This window comes from Chlamydotis macqueenii, chromosome 4 (genome assembly GCF_036417535.1).
Source record: "Chlamydotis macqueenii isolate bChlMac1 chromosome 4, bChlMac1.mat, whole genome shotgun sequence".
Classification (NCBI taxonomy): Eukaryota; Metazoa; Chordata; class Aves; order Otidiformes; family Otididae; genus Chlamydotis; species Chlamydotis macqueenii.
Window position 1 is genome coordinate 44,817,495 of NC_141559.1, and position 6,000 is coordinate 44,823,494.

Consider the following 6,000-nt stretch of genomic DNA (forward strand, 5'->3'; position numbering starts at 1 on the left):
GAAAGCTTCTGACAGAAAAGTAGTTGATACAATGTTTTTAATGTTTGCATATTTTCCAATTAGTAGTTATAGTACAGATTTTTTTTTTTTTAAATAATTCCATTAATTCCATCTTGAGGTAAATCAGACAGCAGCTGGCAGCAAAAAGAGTTAAACTTTATTTCATGTCATATATGCACATTCATAAAAAGAATGATATGAAAAGATTAAGGTCACATTTGCTACGTACTGGGGACAATAATAAAGATTTCTAGAGAATATTTGATTTTGTACATCCACTGAAATTGCTGCAGTACAGAAACTATTTTTCTCAAACTTAATGTTTTAAAAATTATTTTAACTTTCAAAATTATAGATCTTCATGAAGGAGAATGTAAACCATTTGCTTAGAAATTACTACGTGGGCAACTATAAACAGGGCTGCTGGCACAGTGTAAGAAATTGTCTCGCCTTTCTCATTAGAACCAGTTCTCTTAAAATTCCTAATTTTACCATGTCAAAAGTAAGACATTTTCATATAAGGTGTTTTCTTCAAATTGTAAAACTGCAGATAAAAACAAGTTAAGTAAGAATTGAGACTATTAAGATTTGTTTGGTTAAGTCCACTAAATGGCAGTCAGGAATTTGAGTTAGCTCTGGTCTGGCATGGACTTCACGCAAGAAGTGAAGCAAAGCCTTGGCAGTTTCATAGTCCACATTGTTCCATTGATCCGGAATAATTAATGCATCATTACCTTTTTCTGCAAAGTAGAGGCTCCACTTTCCTGCTCATTCCTTCCTTTGAGCCCCAACACTAGCATTGTCCTTCCATGCTTAAGCAGCTGTGTGAAAAGGCTCTACAGGGACTATAAATAGCATCTTAACAAGGATATTTTCTCTGTGATACCATGTGTTTTATGACAGCTACTTCAAACAACTTTCATATTTATTAATTCTGGTAAAAATGTTTGATTTTCTAATACAGCATTGATAGTTATTTTTTACTTACCAGTTCTACTTTGTTGAAGTTACTATTTCACTGCAGCGTTCAGAAATCTGGATGAGTCTGAATAAACAAATCAGGAAACTCTGTTTTGGGAATAAAGTGCATGATGTAATAGTATTCAATTTCCTAAATCTTTCCTTTAATTTAACCTTTTGAAGAGGAAGTTTAGTGCTAAAACTGCATATGTAGGAGTGTGTTGAAAGGTTGAAGATTAAAATAAAAAGAAATTTAAAAAAATAGATAAGGTGAAGGTGGAACTAATGTACATAAAGGCATTTGAACGGAAATGAGTTTAACACAGAAGTATTCCATTTAAAGCCAACAACATCTGTTTTGATAGTAGGATTAAGTAAGGAATATATCAATAGCGAGATTATGAAACAGTGGTTGCCTTGGAGAAGATGAACATATGTGAACCTGTAAGAACATTGCTAGTCATGTCTATATGTATTAAATATGTCATCTGGTATACTCAAACTGTTAATACAGCATAGGACAAGATGAATAAAAGAAATGCTAATTCTTGTGACCTTTTGTAGATTTAAACAAAGATATGTATTGTACTTCTCCATCAGCTGTATCCTCTTGTGTACTTTGGCCGCATCATGCAGAGCTCCATCTGCAAAAGGAGTTCAGTAGTTTTCAAACATGTGCTCAGCCGCTGTACCCTTTGGATGTTTTTGTTTTAACCAGGAAAACATATAACAGACAGTGTTACTGTGTAAAGGGTAAACTTTGTCTAGCACCTGCATAAACCTATCTGTGTAAAATCTTCCAGTCTCCTGACTGGTCCCATATGCTGTGATGTGAGCAGTGGGCACAGATATTAATTTGGGCTTTGTACATAATACCATGGCAACGTCTCTCTTGCTAGGTTATAGTGTTGCGCAACTCCTACTTTTCAAAATAATTCCATGGCAAAATATTTTCCTAGTCTGTTGTTCTTTTCTTTTTCCTATCAGGGAGAATAGAACTTTGAAATCCACATCTCTCTCATTTGAGAGGCGTCATTTGCCCACCTAAATTTAAGCTGCTTTAGGGCTTAAGGGCTTCTAGCGCTCTTGTGGTACAAAGCAACAATGAAATTTCATTAGGCCAGATACAAAGTGAAATATAAAGGGAGAGACACAGCAAATACCTTCTTTATATTGTTTCTTACTTACTGCCTTTGAACATGTTTAGAAATGCGTGCAGTGAAAGCACTGAATAATATTGTATTAAGATTGGCTGTTTATTGGAATACCTAGTTTCACTCCTGTATTTTATAATGCACTGCTGTTGGTGGAGTTAATGGGTCTATATAAATGAAACATATACATAACTACTGAGATAGCGGCATGTTTTTATGGATGTAGACCTTCATCTATTAGTTGTGTTATGGCATAGAGTAGTTTCTGTTATATATGATATTTCTTGATATGTTTTAATTTCTTGGCAGTATTTTTTCCCAGAATTTTCATACCAGGAAAAATTGTGAAATTTCCTGGCTGTGAATTCCTTTATAGTGGTATAAGTAATTGGGAAATGTGAGAATTTTTCATAAAATTGATTTTCAAATTCTTAGCCATTCTAGTTAGGGCTTTAAAGGCATATTAGACAAATGGGTTTGAAGGATTGTCTACTGGAGAACAAACAAAGATCATATTACTAGAATACATTCCCATGAGTGAAACCTTCCATTCAATTCCTCCATAATTTTTAACGTCTTCCAATTATTGCCTTTTCTTTTGCTTTAAATCATGAAGCTCCCACAAGATACCGAATCATGTGCTGTACAAACATTTATTAGATACATGAACATATGATAAAAACATCACCCTCCCAGTTTTGGAAGGAAATTTGTTGTTGGCTTGTGAATTACCGCCTAAGTGTAGAGAACTACGTAATCCATTTGTAAGCAGCTGAGACAGCAAAATCTATAAGCCAATTCACAGCATTGCAGCAGGAGTCTTCAACAGAGTTTAATTAAAATGTTCTGGTGATCTGAAGATATTCATTATCCAGCACTGAAATTAAAGAAGTCCACATCAACAGAACTTTTTCTCAGGCTTATGATGCCAGTTGGCATTGCTATGCATATAGATATATCATGTATATGAATCTGCAGTTAATGACCAAAATACAGAATGGTTATTCAACCACCTCCAAGTAAGTGATGCAATGCCAAGATATGAGGCATGTAGTCCTAGCTGGTTGATTCAGATCACTTAAGTGAGGCATTCTATACTTAAGTGTCATGGTTCAACCCCAATAGGTAACCAAGGACCATGTAGCTGCTTGTTCACCCCTGGCCTCTTTGGTGGGATGGGGGAGAGAACTGGAAAGAAAGAAGAACTTGTGGGTTGAGATAAAGAGAGCTTACTAGGACAGCAAGGGAAGAAATATTAATAATAATAATAATAATAATAATGATAATAATAGGCTATACAAAACAAACAATGCACAATTTCCATTGCCTGATGACCTGATGAGTGATACAGCCCATTCTGAGCAGCGATCACAGAGCAGAACTGAGAGTGATCTCAGAACGATCCTGAGCAGCAATCTTGGAACAGTGAAGAGATTTGTTCAGCAGCCAACCCTCGCTTATATAGTGATTACGATGTTTATGGCATGGAATACTCCTTTGGTCAGTTTGGGTCAACTGTACTGGCTATATCCATCCCAGCTTCTTGCCCCTGCAGATTAGCGAAACCTGGGAAGCTCGAAAAAGTTCTTGATCTCTTAGCAACAATTAATAACATCAGTGTATTATCAACATTCTTCACATACCAAATCCCATAGTAAATCCAAACCACAGCAGCTACTGGAAAGAAAATTAACTCCATCTCAGCCAAAATCAGGACAATAAACTTTCTATACAGTTCATGGAGAGAATGAGGTGAGTGATCTAAAGGAGAAATGTTTCTGCTGAACTGCTTAAAACTTGTGAGTAAGAACATTAAGCATTGCATAGGTCTGAGCCTTGTGCTTTGAGTGTCTGTTCATTTGGCTCCAGTACTCCTTCTCAGTATCAGTGTCTAACTAGAAAGGAATATTTTGCTATTTAAAAGACAAATGTTAATGGGGGAGTGGAATCATTGCAACATGCGCAATGAGGTTAGACTGTGGAATCCATTGCCATAGGATGTCATGGTAATTTTACATGGGTTCAAAAAATGATCAACCAAATATAGGTTAATTAGACACCAAATTACCATCATTGAAGGTGAAATAGCAAAATGTAGAAGATTTATGTTCTGTTATGTTCTGGTTACTGTCAAAGATAGGATTTTAGAATATGTTTATCTTTGTTCAGAATGAGTACAGTCATATTTTTGGTATTATGACTGCACTATAATGTCTACTAAATTAACTAAATCTATACCACACAATTTTCAGAACAGTTTTCAAGAGAAAATAGATTACTTTTGAAGAATGTTTGAAATTATTTTTACCTAATACAGGTGCATTCCATTCTGTCCTTCTCTCTATATCAATATGCATTCGATAATCAAAGTATTTTTGTGTGTGTGTATGTGTGTGTGTGTATATGTACATAGCCTGCATACCTTTCTATACCTAGGAAATAGTCCAGTTCTCCATGTCACTAATTTCTATTTGAAAGATAAATTAGCCCATTACGAACTCCCCAAACTGGTACAACCTGGCAAAAGGGCAACAGTATTTACAGAGTGAGTTTATGTTTTTCTTCCTGGCTTAGGTGACATTAGGTGGGGCTGATAGAGTTCTGTGCCAAGAAAAGCATATATATGTAGCTCAAAGTGCCTTTTAATGAACTTATCTGATTCTATGCCTTAAAAAAAATCTTGTTTAAATGGGAATAAAGAAATTTTTATATGTGATACTTTTAGAAGTTTTACTGTAAGAAATTTGTTCTTTCTCCTTCTGGATATAGTGAGATTAAGGTCAAGCCTGCAAATCCAGTTTTTGTGTGATTCTAAATTAATTTCAGAAAAGCTGGAAGTTTTTAGTGGCTCTTATGCTTCTGAGAACTGAGAATCTGGTATGATCATGCCACACATTAAAGACTATTCAACCACAAAGTTTATAATATGGTTTAAAATAACAAGCAACCAATATTTTATAGGGGATGAAGGAAGAGAATAGCACTGGTTGGAACAGACTTTCATAAATGTGTTATTTTCACAAATTATAGAGTTACAAGACATTTAAAATACACTAAAAATATTCTCTGCATCTGTAATGCCTATTGACCTACCTGAATTATGTAAAAGAATGAGTATCCTTCATAAGAAGAAGGAGAATAGCACAGTATCTCTTGTTATCATTGGATACTCTGTTCCTGAATATATATATTTTTTTTTTAATTTTATTTTGGCCTTCTGCTTTTACAAGTAACTTGGTTATTCCTTTTTATTTAATTAATTTTTATCTTCTGTAGGGCAGAACATAGTTCTCTTTTAATCGGTTATGTAGGGGCTTCCCAAGCATATGGCACAAAAGTAATCTCTGCATATTCTGAATCAGAGGTGGCTAGTAAGTGCAAATTGTACTGCTAGGCTGGAGCCTTCAGGTTTCCTTTTGGCAGTTTTTCTCAAGTCTTTTTTTTGCAGCATTGAGCCTTTGGACAGAGCATTTGTTTGCTGAAAGTTTTCAGAGTACCTTCTACAGATGAAAAGTGAGCGTGGATGTTGGCACCACTGCAGATTCTTTTTCTATATCTGTTTTGGCCCTTTTTTTTTTTTTGTTTCTGGGCTCTAGCTCAAAGCTACTAACCACATCTGGCATCTGGAGCACAGAAAGTTCAAGACAGGCTGTCTCAATAACCAGCAAAGATGTAAAAAATTTTAGAAAGTAACTATGTGCAAATTCAAAATCATACACTAGGAATCTAGGAATCGAGACAAATCAAATATTGCATGACTAAATGTAATCCAGTGAAGCTAAGCACATGGATTATTTCATGCTGATTCACTTAGTGTATGACTAATCAGGCAGAGCTAACACAGTAGCAAACTCAAAAGGGAGAGAGAGCTGGAGAAGTCAGTGAA